Raw genomic sequence first — 12,222 nt, 5'->3', positions numbered from 1 at the left:
TGTGCAAGGTGGTGCCAACTAGAAAAAGGCATTTAATCTGAGTGGAACAATTTATAAAGTCCCCCTTCCTCAGGTCCCACACCCCTGCCAGTAAGCACTTCTTAGCCAGCAGAGCTGGTAGACTTTCAGCCTCTGCTCTCATCCCTTTGGCTGGGCACAGCACAACCTGCACAAGTGCCCCCCATGGCTCTGCCCCTTTAAAGGTGGTCCCCGAACCACAGTGTCAGAAAACCTACTGGCTCAGGCCAGGGGCTGCCACACCTATTTTAATTCAACAGCCCCCAAACTTTGCTGATGGTAATGACATCATGATTGATTATTAAAATGACAGAACCTTGGGTATCCTTTGAATTACAGTCTTCAAAGGCAGAAATGGGGAATTAGTATTTATAACAAGTGCTTTGGTCATTCTTACCTTCTGAAAAATTTGGGAAACATAGATTTAAGGGATGATAAAACACTGGTGCAAACTTTCTCCTTGGTGTGTTCTCTCTGCCTAGTGGAATCAGAGGCATCTTTGCACTTATTGTTTCCCAGAATGGAATAAAAGAGCATAATAAATACAGATAGAAGAGAAGATATGAAAAATGTTCAGGAAGCTTACAATGTGGAATAATAACCTAAAATAAGCTACATGTTTTAATGGAAGAAGAAATTAGGAACATTTCATTGCAATTTTAGATTTAAGCCATTGCATTTAAGGGGTTAGCACACACCACACCTCTTTTCAGTTGCCATACTCTGCAGGATTACAAATGGACTGAAATCAACTTTTTCATGTCATCAACCCCACATGTTTTGAAAACATTAAGGTTAACTGTTGTTATAAGCTTTTTGATAATAAAACTTATTCATAAATTAAAAGATATGTGCCTCACTCTTTCCCCTTTTGTTTTATAAAACAGTACTGAAAAACCTACAGGAGAGAACAAAAGACAGCATGAATTAAAATGTTAGAAGTGGATCTCTGATTTCAGTATTCACAATTCTTAAGTATCTTAAATACAACAGCAGAAATGTGAATAAAATGCATGCTTCAGAAGTCATAATTTTCAGGTGATAAATCTCTATAAAATTCGACTTCATGGGGTCAAAAACTCAACAACGTGTGTTGTTTGGAATTAAAGTATGCATCAGTGTCTCATTCTTCTAAAATTAAAAAAAACATTATCATGACCTGTGAAAGCTAGATTTTATTCTTAAAGGTATTCTAGTTTAGAGCTGGATTCATAATGGATAAACGGTTGCAATATGAGGCAGAGTCACTTTTGTATGTTCCTGGCTGGTTATTTGTGACCAGCTAGTGTTTTGTGATCTTCCAGTGGGCTTAAGAAAATCGATGCCTCATCAATGTAGATGTCCAGACCTATTTCTGAAGGGTGGTGATCATGCTGTGAATATTTGCTAAAAAGTGATAAACATGAAAAACCAACATGAAAAGACCATTCTAACTCAACAGGTGTGCTTATTACAAACACAGCTTTCTTTGTGAGCAGCAAATATTAACATTGCCAACTATTGAACTAAAAAGCCAAAGGTCTGTGTGACTAAACTCTGTTTATGGAATGTGGGTGCCATAGAGGCTGGAGATGTTGGAAAAGCTTCCAACCATGATTCCAAGGGTGTGGTGCTGAAGAATTCTTGGCCAAGATGCTACACCACTGAAAGCAGGAAAATGGAATGAGGACTTGCTCCTCCTAGTAATATTTATGTCAGTTTCTCTGAAAGGCAAATTTCAGCCATTTATTTCTTTTTGTAAACAATATTGTCGACCTGAAAATAAAGAACAAATTTCCTAGGGTTTTTCTTTAAGGCATTTATTTGGTACAATCCACTTTTGGCTTGTTCCACCTTAACTCACTCTGCAGCAGATGCTTGCATATCCTGTTGTTGTCGAGTTTCTGTACACGACCAAGCTTACTTTTACCTTGGAGTGAGGACTGCTACAAAACTGGGAGTCTGGCAGAGTTCCAGATTCCCACTGGTGGAGAGAATGTATCACCGCACAGTATAATTATAAAAGCAGACCCTAACTTCTAAATTACACCAAAGAAACTATCCAGGCCCAAATGGTTCCCCTGGACAATTTTACCAAAGATTCACTTAACACTAATTTTATACAATCTCTTCCAGGAAGAGGAGGGAATATTTCCCAACTCCTTTTATGAGGCCAGATACCCAAACCAGACAAAGACAACCTAATAAAAGAAAATACAGACCAATATCTCTCATGAACTTAGCAAACTGAATCCAACAATGAATAAAAAGAATAATATACTATGATCAAGTAGAATTTATTACAGGTATGTAAAACTGGTTCAATATTCAAAATCAATCAAGGTAATCCACCATATCAATAGACTAAACAAGAAGAATAATATGTTCATATCAATTGATGAGGAAAAAACATTTGAAAAAGGTCAATACCCATTCATGATAGAAACTCTCAGTACAATAGGAATAGAAAGGAAAGTCTCCAACCTCATAAAAAAGCATCTAGAAAATACCTACAGCTAATATACTTAATGATGAAAGGCTGCAAGATTTCCACTTAAGATCAGGAATAAGGCACAGATGATCACTTTCACACTCTTATTCAACACAGTACAACACAGCCATGAAGATTAGGCAAGTAAAATAAATAAAAGCCATGCAGATTGGAAAGGAAGAAATAAATGTGTCTCTATTTGTGGTTGACAGAGTTGTCTTCATAGAAAATTTCAAGGAATTTACAAAAAACTCCTAGAATATACATAAGTGAGTTCAGTAAGTTTATAGGATCAATATTAACACAGAAATATCAGTTACATTTATATATACTGACAATAAACACATGGAATGCAAAAAATGCAATATCATTTATGATTGCTTCAAAGAAAATTAAATACTTAGATATAAATGTAAGAAAACTGGCACTGGATCAAAATAATGAAAATTACAAGATGCTGATGAAAGAAATCAAAGAAGACTTCAATAGGTGGAGAAACGTACCATGTTCATGGATTGGAAGAAGAGGCGTAATAGAGATGCCAAGTCTCTCTAAATTGATCTATGAGTTTAAAGCAATTCCTACCAAAATCTCAACAAGGTGCTTTGTAGACATAGACAAGATTATTCTAAAGTTTATCTAGAGAGGGAAAGGGCCTAGAATAGTCAAAACAATTTTTAAAACAAAGAATAAAAAAGGAATCACTTTGGTTTGCTCTATAGCTACAGTGAAACAGAATAGAGAACCCAGAAATAAATCCACACAAATATGTACACTGTATCCAATTTATTTTTGACAAAGGAACAAAGACAATACAATAGAAGACAATTCAAAGGAAACAGTCTTTTCAGTAAATGGTGCTGGAGCAATTGGACATTCAAGACAAAAGAAAAAAAATGAAACTCAACTTCAACCTCAATCCTTATACAAAATTTAACCTAATATGAATCATAGACTTACATATAAATTGTAAAACTATAAAACTTCTAGATAAAAGTAGAATAAAATCTTTGGGAGTAAGGACTGGACACTGAGTTCTTAGAATTGGCACTAAAAGGACATTCCATGAAAGGGAAAAAATGCTAAATTGGACTTCCTTGAAATTGAAAACTTTTCCTTTGCAAAAGACCCTGTTAAAAGGATGAACAGAAAAATTACTGACTGGGAGAAAATATTTGCAAATCATGTATCCAAAAAGGACTTGTATCTAGAATATGTAAAGAACTCCCAAAACTAAACTTTCAAAAACATCCAATTAAGAATCGTAATGGTTGAAAGACATAGACATTGCACTAGGAAGGATATTCAGATGACAAATAAGCACATGGACAGATGTTCAATATCATTAGCCCTTAGATAAATGCAAATCAAAATACAATGAGATATTACTACACATCTATCAGAATGGTTAAAATAAAAAATAGTGATAACACCAAATGTTGGCAAGGATGCAGAAAAATTAGGTCACACGTACATTTACTGTAAATGCCAAAAGAGTTTGGCAGAGTTTTATAAAACTAATCATTTAATTACTCTATGGCCCATCAATTTCACTCTTTAGCATTTATCCCAGAGAAACGAAAATGTATTTCTATGCAGAAATTTGTACATGAATGTTACAGCAGCTTTATGCATAATAGCCCTGTGCCAGTTTGGATGTATTATGTCCTCCCAAACACCATGTTCTTTAATGCAATCTTGTGGAGGCAGATGTATTAGTGTTGACTAGGTTGGAACCTTTTGATTGTTTCCATGGAAATGTGAATAGTAACACCTTTGATTAGGGTGTGACCTGTTGATGGGATTGTTTCCATGGAGGTGTGCCCCACCCATTCAGCTTGGGTCTTGATTTAATTGCTGGATCCCTGTAAGAGCTCAAAAACAGAAAGACTTCAGAGAAGCTGCAGCTGAGAGACACATTTTGTGGATGGCCATTGAACGCTGACACTGACATTTTGGAGGACGCCATTTTGAAACGCAACCTGGGAGCAAGCAGATGCCAGCCACGTGCCTTCCCAGCTAACACAGGTTTTCTGGATGCCAATGGCCTTTCTCCAGTGAAGGTACCCTATTGTTGATGCCTTAGCTTGGACATTTTATGGCATTAAGTCTGTAACTTTGTAACCAAATAAACCCCCTTTATAAAAGCCAATCCATTTCTGGTACTTTGCATAATGGCAGCGGAACAAGCCCCAAATTGGAAATTAACCAAATGGCCTTCACTGTGTTAATGGCTAAACTGTAGTACATCTACACCATGGAATACTCCTTAGCATGAAAGGAACTATTGCTACACTCAGTTTGGATAAGCCTCAAGGAAATTATACAAATTGAAAAAAAAACTGATCTCAAAAAAGATACATGCCATAGCATTCATGAAATACCATAATTATAGAGGTGAAGAATATATTAGTAGCTGTCAGAGGTCAGGTTTTGGGACGGGGGTGTATGTGGCTATAAAGGAGTAACAGGCAGGGGTCTGGTGGTGATACTACAATTAAGTATATTAAATATGCTCCATGGACTGTACCAAAGTCAACTTCCTCATCTTGATGTTATATTATAGTTGTGCAAGATGTTAACATGTGAAAGATGCCTGGGATCTCCTGTTTTTTTGTTTTTTGTTTTTTTTTGAAACTTCCTGGGGATTTATAAATATTTCAATATAAAAGTTAAAATGAAAAGAACAAGGTAATAAGCAAGACGGACGAAAAAGGTCCACACACCTTTCTGAAGGCAGTTTAAAGAGAAGCAATATTTTTGGAAAACAACCTGGCATAACTGTTTCCCAAAAATTGTACCTGAAAATCTCACTTTCTTATTCTAAATCACTCTGAAGGAAATCTAACTTCACACTGTTGGGGCAGTTTATCAAAATCACTTCGGAGTCCCTGAGTACCTCTTTGTTGCTCAGATGTGGTCCTCTCTCTCTCTAACTGAGCCATCTCGACAGGTGAACTCACTGCCCTCCCCCCTACGTGGGACCCGACTCCCAGGGGTGTAAATCTCCCTGGCAACGCAGAGTATGACTCCCGGGGATGAATGTGGACCCGGCATCGTGGGACTGAGAGTATCTTCTTGACCAAAAGGGGGATGTAAAATGAGATGAAATAGTTTCAGTGGCTGAGAGATTCCAAATGGAGTCGAGAGGTCACTCTGGTGGACATTCTTATGCACTATATAGATAACACCTCTTAGGCTTTAATGTATTGGAATAGCTAGAAGTAAATACCTGAAACTACCAAACTCCAACCCAGCAATCTGGACTCCTGAAGACAATTATATAATAATGTAGATTACAGGGGGTGACAGTGTGATTGTGAAGACCTTGTGGATCACACCCCCTTTATCTAGTGTATGGATGAGTGGAGGAATGGGGATAAAAACTAAAGGACAAATGGGGTGGGATGGGGGGATGATTTGGGTGTTCTTTTTTCAGTTTTATTTTTTATTCTTGTTCTGGTTCTTTCTGATGTAAGGAAAATGTTCAGAGATAGATTGTGGTGATGAATGCATAACTATGTGATCATACTGTGGACAGTGGATTGTATATCATGGATGATTGTATGGTGTGTGAATGTATTTCAATAAAACTGAATTTAATTTAAAAAAAAATGACTTCGGAGTAGACTAACTTTACACAGTACATTTAAAAAAAGACACATTTATTCAGCATGATGATCAGACCATTACATTTAGCAATCAAGAGCACTAGTGCAAAAAAAAACTACATTAAAACACTTTGTTGGAATGCTTTACACTTCCCACAGAACAGAAACTAAAATAACTTGTTATACAATTATTCACAAATACAGTCCTCATGTTTTTTTGCCCATACATTTGAGTATTGCCTAAAATATGTCTTCTTTGTAGCAGCTAGGCCCTGCCACCACTGTGCTTGGCTGAGTTCACAAATCGGTTGTAACTTGTAGCTTCCCTGTCACTTCCCAGGCTCTCCTCTCCTGCTAAGCTTTGTTTCCTGGGAGTAATCAAAACCTTCTGCAATTGCTGTAGCTAATGCTGCTGCTGGAACTGCCATAGCCACCTTGGTTTCATGGTTTGGCAAAGCATTGTCCTCCACAGCCATAAGGGACAGTGCTTCTGCCTCCAAAGAGTCCTCCCTTTGTGGGTCCAAAATTTGAAGACTGATTGTCGTAATTGCCAAAACATCGTCGCTTCCCTCACTTCCAAAACTGCTTCTATCATTACCAAATCCATTATAGCCATCCCCACTGCTACCATGTCCACCACCACCTCGGCTGCCACCAAAGCCACCACAACCACTGAAGTTCCTCCACGACCAAAGTTGTCATTCCCACCAAAACCACCTCCACAACCACCACCGAAGTTTCCAGAACCACTTTGACCTCTTTGGCTGGATGAAGCACTGGCCATCTCTTGCTTAGACAGGGCTTTCCTTACTTCATAGTTGTGGCCACTCACAGTGTGGTATTTCTGAATGACAATCTTATCCACAGAGTCAAGGTTCTCAAATATTACAAAAGCAAAGCCTCTCATCTTGACGCTCCCTCGGTCAATCATGATTTCAATCACTTCTATTTTCCCCGTACTGCTCAAAATAATATCTTAGGTGATGCTCTTCTTTAATGCTACCAACAAAGACCTTTTTTACTGTTAAGTGGGCACCTGGTTTTTGAGAGTCTTCTCTTGAGACAGGCTTTTGGTTCCACAACTCTTCCATTCACCTTGCGTGGCCTTGCATTCAAAGCTGCATCCACTTCCTCCACAGAAGAGTACATGACAAACCCAAAGCCTCTGGAGCATTTGGTGTTTGGATCTCTCATTATCACCCAGTCCATGAGAGCTCCCCATTGCTCAAAATGTCTTCTCGACTCTCACTGGATGTTTCAAAGCTTAACCCAACGATGGAGAGTTTCCACAGGCTCTTTAAGGAACTCTGACTTAGACATGACGGCAGTGGGAAGAAAGACTTCAACCCAGCTTCCTCAGCAGCCTCCACAGGCAGAAAGGAGCAAGCTAGCAAACCTATATGCAATATTTGGACCTCAGGTCTATCTGGGGGTCTACTTTTGTTTTTTGTTTTTTGTTTGTTTGTTTGTTTGTTTGGACTTTCCCTGTCACTTTAAGCCCCACAGGGATGAGGGAAATTAAATGATAAAATCCCCTTCAGAAAGGACTGTAAAATAATTGTGAGGTCATCTGTGGAATAAGCCTAACGGAGAAAAGAGACTAAACTGGTAAATATATATTTTATGAAATTCTTGCTAAAAGGTCCACATACCAGGGAGGAGTTGACAGTGCTGGGCTGAAGTCCAGTTACCACCAGGAGGGTGAAGTAGTGATGAGGAAAGTCCTGGTCCTAGCATTGCTGTCTCTGAGGGAGACATTTCTCTTAGGAGGCAGTGTGAAATGCTACTGATGCCACAGTAAAGATGTCCAGTGGATTTTTCACTTGGTGAAAACCCTGAATTCCATTTTGATTACAGTACAGCCACTTTGAAATACTGTCTGAAGATTTTTTGATGATGTAATAATCTGAGCCATTAAAATACTTTAAATCTTCTGCAAAACTCGGTACTAGATTTACTGTTATATCCCTATTTTATTTCCAAGCATGTCTATCTAAATTGACTTTAGAGCCTGCTTGCTCTCTGTTGAGGAACAAGGGACAAAGGATAGGATTCCAGTCACCTGGAGAACAGCCATAGTGATTCCTTCAGCTGCTGGCAATGCATGCCACATGCTGGGCCAGATGTGGAAACACAAGACTAAAGAAGACAGCCATTGCCTTGACCGAGCAAATTCTTCAGCTAAGTAACTTTAAGCAACAACCAAACTCTGACAAAAATTCCCTGAATAAAAGTCAAACAAAGAACTAGGAATGAGAATTACTTAACTCCGTAAGTGACCACCATTACCACTGACATGAAGATACAGAGAAAAAAGTAATCCTGTACAGCATGTTCCCTGAGGAGAGAATAAAAGTTCTCTTTTCAGGCCAAATTCCTTCTGTTTCCCTTGAAAAATGATAGAAGCAAAAAGGCAATGGGCACAAGGGCTAATGAGGATTTATTTGGGCTAATGAACATTTTGTACTGCCTGCCTATTTCCAAGAGATAGCATAAAAATGCGTATTAAGCCATATGAGCTCAGAGAAATTCCTCAGATAGCTAAAAAATAATCGTATAGTTAAATACAACCCAATTCCTTCCCTGAGTTCTATTTAATAAGGACAAAGTATGGTTTAGAAGCTACTCAGACATTGAATAGCTCTTCCAACACTACATTTTGATGAGCTGAGCATAAGTGACTCAGAAACATATGGATTTCATTTTATTTGTAACAAATATGGGCTTAAAAATCAAGCAGAACAGTGGTTGTCAAAACATGTTTGGGGAAAAGCTTAGTACAACATTTCTCTCAACCAAACCTAGGGACATTTTTTTTCTTCATTTTTATCCTTAATGAATTCTGGTAAAAAGTTGGTATAGAGTTGAATTTTACTTTTCCCTATTTTAATGTTCATTTGAGGATACCTCTTATTTTAAACTTTGGGCTCTATGACTCGCCATTGCATTGCTTATGATTTCTAATCAGGAAACTAAAAATAAGTGCTGTCTTCAGATTTACTCATGTTAAGCGTAAGCAAAATTGTCTTTCCCTCTTCCTTTATAAATAAGTGGGTGGGTGGGAGAATAAAATTTTATTTACATAAAATCAACCATTATGTTTGACAGAAGGAGCTTGAAGAATGTGGATATTGCCCATTTATCTCTAGGTTTGCTGTAGGGTTTCATATGTGAATTTTTTTTTCACACATTGATTTGATTGATTATTTTCAGTGGTAAGTTATTAGAAAGCAGAGACTGTGTATCATAGTTTGCCAGGGCTGCTGTGACAAATACCACAAACTACTTGGCTTCAACAGCAGTAATTTATTGTCTCACAGTTCTGGAGGACAGACGTCTGAAATTAAGGTGTCAGCGGGGCCAGGCTTCCTCTAAGGGGAGAATCCATTCCTGGTTCCTAGTGGATCATTGGCAATTCATAGCTTCTTTGGCTTGTGACAGCATAACTCAATCTGCCTCTGTCACATGGCCATCTCTCTCTCTCTCTCTCTCTCTTTTCCTCTCTCCCTCCCTCCTCCATCCCTCCCTCCACCCTCCCTCCCCCTCCCTCCCTCTCCCTCTCTCTCTCTCCACACCCCTCCCCCATCCTTCTCCCTGCCCCCATCCCTCTCTCCCTCTTTCTCTGTCCAAATTTCCTTTGCTTATAAGGACACCAGTCATGTTGGGTTAAGGGCCTCCCCTAATCAAATTTGACCTTATCTAAACATCTTTCAAGACCCTATTTCCAAATGGAGTCTCATTCACAGAATTAAGCATGTCTTTTAGGGGAGAACACAATTCAATCCATAACCTGTAAGTTTTATTTGTGTGTATGGTATGTAGAAAACCTCACATTTCTTTATAAAGTGGATGATTATCAATGTAATTGTATTAAGAGAATTTTCATAGCTTTATAAGATTTCACACATTAAAAAAAAACAAAGAAAATTGAAAGCCCCAATAATTCATTATTCCTTTCTTACAAAGTTTAACTTTTCTTAAGTGCCAGCGACGTGTCAGCCACTCTTTAGAATTGCACAGCATTTCCCCTTTGCTCTCACAAAATCTGGTTACCACCATTAAGATTTAATTTAAGGAAAACTGGTTAGCCCCTTAAATATTTTTCTCTAATGGCATGAATTAATATTCTAAAATTTATTTTCGGGTTTGCATAAGACTACAGGTGTCTGTGCAAAGCAGAGACTCTGTCTTTGGTGGTTCTCTGTGTATGAAAGCATATATCATCCTGCACCTGCATCCTATCTGCTGGGGTGAAGTGTGGCCCCACATGGAGCAAACACCCATCAGTCCTGGGCATTCCAGCTAGTGGTCACTTAACTGTCTGCCTTCCATTTAGGTGTTTGCCTAAGAGCAAAAGCTTGAACTAAGTTATCACAAGAATTGCCCAATCCTTGGAGCTTGTCAACTGGTTTTTGACACGTACGTCAACACCAGGTAGAAAGCAGTGATTGCAGCTCTCCAGCACACCCCTCCACACGCCCCTCCACACGCCCCCTGATACCTCTAATCACAGGGCTGCCAGATGTGCTAGACAATCAAACAATTTGCCCTCACTTTATTTTCCCCCTAAGTCTTGTTTAAAGCTTTGCCTTTTGTGTCATATTCTCTTTGAGTTTCAATCCTCTCTCTTCCTAAACATGGAGAGAGCTTTTTAATTCCTCAAGGAAAAAAAATTAAGCAGCATATTAGAGATAGATAAAATATAAAAGAATATTTGCCTTTTCTAATAATAGACCCCATGTACTTTATCTTTCGTATTTTCACAGGCTTGCGATATCGCTCATCAAGGTGACAAATGGTTTTGATAAATGCCTAATAGCTTCCTACTGTCTCTCCGCCCACATTTCCACTAACCTTTCTGCTTGAAATCACAAGGTTAAAGGACGGGTTGTCCTAAATATTGAAATACTGTATTTGTCTAGTGGCAAAGCACGGTTGAGGCAAGAATTAATCTCCTGCCAACGGTTTCAGCCTTGACCCACAGAACACCTGCCACCTTCGTTAATGAAGTGATGCCTCAGTGACGTCTCTCTCCTGACGCATTCTTCAGTACATCCAATCCCCTGGGGGAAATTCCACAGCTCTTTCCTAATTAGTTATACAACATGGGACTGACTTTCAGAATGAAGATAATACAGTGGGGACATCATGAGATGCAGGTTTTTTGTTGTTGTTTTGTCACAGCTCTACTACTAACTAGCATTGTGATGCTGGCGAGGACCTTTAAGTTCCTCAAGTCTCTATTTCCTTTTGTGCAGAATGAAATAGTTGCACTGGGTTGTACCAGACATCCACTTTCACTCTAGGTTTTAATGGCTCTATGACAACAGCCAGCAGGGTTCATTTTGAACAGAAAGAACATGAAATAGTGGTTTGCTAAACAAGAATACAAATCCCAGTTCTCCAATGTCCTGTTTTTTCTTGAGTTGCCACTTGCTTGATTTTTCTTGGGTGGTAATAATAGAATCATAGCAAGAAACAATCTGAAGAAGCCGTCTTATTCAAACTTGAATATAGCCACTTACCTGCTTGCCTGGGCACATACTTAGTGTGTTGAAAATGTTGCAGAGTTTATTTGTTTTAACACCAGTGAAATTCAGTGGGAGACCATGGGCCAGAGGAAAATGTGCACAGATTTTTTTCTTGATTATGATTATATTACTTTTTATAGTCAGCTATAGCGATGAATTGATCATTTAAGAATAATTTATTAAAAATAAAATATTTCAAATACTATAGTTCATAATAAAGTCGTAAGTGTGAATAGAGGACATATCACACCAGCATGAATACAGAATATCAACTAGTATGTGTGGGGGCAAGTGAATCTGTGAGGTGATTTTGCACAAGCAACCAAAGAAAAGTAGGTAGGAAAGATACTGAAGAATATCTGAATGCATTTTTGTTAGACTAGCAATCCTGTTACCCCTAGACCCCAGGACACTGTTTATTATAAAACTTTGTCAAAGAGTGGTAGTATGCCATGAAAGTTTTCACATTATTAGAAGAAAAAGTACAATGACATCTGGTGAACCATCCGAGCTATTCCAGAACAAGCACAAAGTAATGGCTTCCAGCATAAAATTAATTTTGTTGCTAAAGAGAACAAGACTAAAGAGATAT

General features: G+C 38.4%; 1 pseudogene; it reads right to left on the bottom strand.

The window, feature by feature from the left end:
• Positions 1 to 6,477: 6,477 nt before the first annotated feature.
• LOC119528958 lies at positions 6,478 to 7,379 on the bottom strand (annotated as a pseudogene).
• Between the last annotated feature and the right edge of the window lie 4,843 nt (positions 7,380 to 12,222).

Source organism: Choloepus didactylus, chromosome 3, assembly GCF_015220235.1.
Source record: "Choloepus didactylus isolate mChoDid1 chromosome 3, mChoDid1.pri, whole genome shotgun sequence".
Classification (NCBI taxonomy): Eukaryota; Metazoa; Chordata; class Mammalia; order Pilosa; family Megalonychidae; genus Choloepus; species Choloepus didactylus.
Note: the sequence above shows the minus strand (reverse complement) of the source record. Positions and strands in the feature narration are given on the sequence as shown.